Below are 2,672 nucleotides of genomic sequence, written 5' to 3'. Positions count from 1 at the left end.
AGCCGAAGAGCTGGAGGTTGCTATGAGCTGTGACACCATGGCACTCTACCCAGGGCAACAGCTTGAGGCTTTGTCTCAAAAAAAAAAAAAAAAAAGTAATTGCCAAATATGGAGGGATGGGGAGGTGTGCAGGCCCATGAAGAATCCATCCCTATACCCTGCTGAGAACCAATACCTGTAACAAAACAAAACAGTTCTATCCTATTAGGTTATTAAGTATGAAAGGTCTGATTTCCTAAGTACTAAGTTTGACAGTGTCACATTTCACTATGACATCTACTTTATTTTTATGGTGAAGGCACATCAGTGCCATGGCATGATAGATCACAGCAACCTAAAACTCTTGGGCTCAAGCAATCCTCTTGCCTCATCCTCCCAAGTAGCTGGGACTGCAGTGCCCACCACAATGCCCATTTATTTTTAGAGACAGAGTCTCACTCTTGCTCAGGCTTGTCTTGAACTCCTGAGCTCGCCTTGGGCTGGTCTTGAGCTCCTGAGCTCCATCTGCATTGGCTTTCCAGAGTTCTAGGATTACAATGCGTTACGTTCTAATATGATTTCTATCATGAAACCAGTGCAGCTCAGACACGAATGTGCAGTACCTCAATGGTTTGATCTATTCCATTCTGGGAATTTAAACCTTGAAAATGAGCCACACAAGTATTCTGAGACCAAGGTGAATAATGAGCTGAAAGCTGCAGTGGCTGCAAATACATCTCAACTTACATGTGAATTAGCAGCAAGGTTTGACATTACTATCCCAACAATATTGGACTATTGGAAATAAACCAGCAAGGTAAAAAACCTGAATAGATGGGTTCTGCATGAATGAAATGGGCATCAAAAGAGACATTAACATCATCTCAAAGCTTGCCTTTCTTTGCTGCCATGACATAAAGGGGAACTATTTCTATACCATACTGTTACATGCAAGGAAAAATGAATTCTTAGGGCCAGGCACGATAGCTCATGCCTGTAATCCTAGCACTCTGGGAGACTGAGGCAGGTGGATTGCTTGAGCTCACAAGTTTGGGACCAAAAGCAAGACCTCCATCTCTACTAAAAATAGAAAAAATGAGGCAAGAGGATCACTTGAGCCCAAGTTGTAGGCTGCTATGAGCTATGATGTTATGGCACTCTACCCAGGGTGATAGTTTGAGACTCTGTCTCAAAAAAAAAAAAAAAAAAAGAAGAAAGAAAGAAAAGAAAAATGAATTCTTAGGCTGGGCACAGTGGCTAATGCCTATAATTCCAGTACTCTGATAGGCCAAGGTGAGCGGACTACTTGAATTAGACTCAGGTTACTTGAGATCAGCCTGAGCAAGAGTGAGACCCTGTCTGCAAAAAAAAAAAATAAATAAAAACAACACGCAGGCATCGTGGCATGCACCTATAGTCCTAGCTACTTGGGAGGCTTAGGCAAGAGGATTGTTTGAGCCCAAGAGTTTGAGGTTGCTGTGAGCTATAATGCCACAGCACTCTACTGGGTACAAGAAAGTGAGACTGTCTCAAGAAAAAATAAAATGAAAAGAAAAAGGAGGCTCAGTGCCTGTGGCTCAAGTGGCTAAGGTACCAGCCACATACACCTGAGCTAGAGGGTTTGAATCCAGCCCAGGTTGCGGAACAACAATGGCTGCAACCAAAACATAGCCAGACGTTGTGGCAGGTGCCTGTAATCCCAGCTACTTGGGAGGTGGAAGCAGGAGCATCGCTTGAGCCCAGAATTTGGAAGTTGCTGTGAGCTGTGACACCACAGCACTCTACCCAGGGTGACAGCTTGAGGTCCTTTCTAAAAAAAAAAGAAAGAAAGAAAAAGGAATTCTTGTTGATTATCACAAGCATCTGGCATAAAAACATAGTCCAAAACCAAAAATTCATCCAAAAAAAGCTAATGGTAAAAAAAAATAATAATTAAAAAAAATAATTAAAGGCAGCACCTGTGGCTCAGTGAGTATGGGGCTGATCCCATATACCAAAGGTGGCAAGTTCGAACCCGGTCCCAGCCAAACTGCAACAACAACATAAAATAGCTGGGTATTCTGGTGGGCACCTGTAGTCCCAGCTACTCAGGAGACTGAGGCAAGAGAATCACTTAAGTCCAGGTCTTGGAGGTTGCTGTGAGCTGTGACGTTACAGCACTCTGTCTAATAATAATAATTTTTAAAAAATAAAAAATAAATACAAAAAATAAAAATAAAAAAAGCTAATGGTGTCTGTGGTGGTCCAGCCTTAGCATTATCCACTACGGCTTCATGAAACCTGGTCAACTGATGACAGTGGATATCAACTGCAACCGGTTAGATGACATGATGAGGATGCTTGTGATGAAGCAGCTTAGATTGGTCAACAGTAGCCAATCCTCTTGTAAGACAATCCTCGAAAACATGTCACACAAACACCACACTGTTCTAACTACAAAAGCTAGACTTGGAAATTCTCTGTCATCCACCGTATTCACCGACCTTGCACCAACTATTACTTCTTCTAGGCTTTGGACCACTTCTTGCTAGGAAAAATATTCTATTTTCAACAAGCTGTAAAAAATTCCTTTCATGGCTCAGCGCCTATAGCTCAACCGGCTAAGGCGCCAGCCACATACACCTAAAGGTGGCAGGTTCAAATCCCCAGCCCGGACCCGCCAAAACAACGACGGCTGCAACCAAAAAATAGCT

General features: G+C 42.8%; 1 protein-coding gene across 1 annotated transcript in view; it reads right to left on the bottom strand.

Moving 5' to 3' along the window:
- The window catches only part of CLNS1A (chloride nucleotide-sensitive channel 1A), a 39,553-nt gene that overhangs the window by 24,044 nt on the left and 12,837 nt on the right, over positions 1-2,672 (bottom strand). The gene's annotated exons all lie outside the window — the stretch shown is intronic.

This window comes from Otolemur garnettii, unplaced genomic scaffold (assembly GCF_000181295.1).
Source record: "Otolemur garnettii isolate 467f Iridium unplaced genomic scaffold, OtoGar3 scaffold00001, whole genome shotgun sequence".
Lineage (NCBI taxonomy): Eukaryota > Metazoa > Chordata > Mammalia > Primates > Galagidae > Otolemur > Otolemur garnettii.
This window is presented reverse-complemented; position numbering and strand designations above follow the sequence as displayed.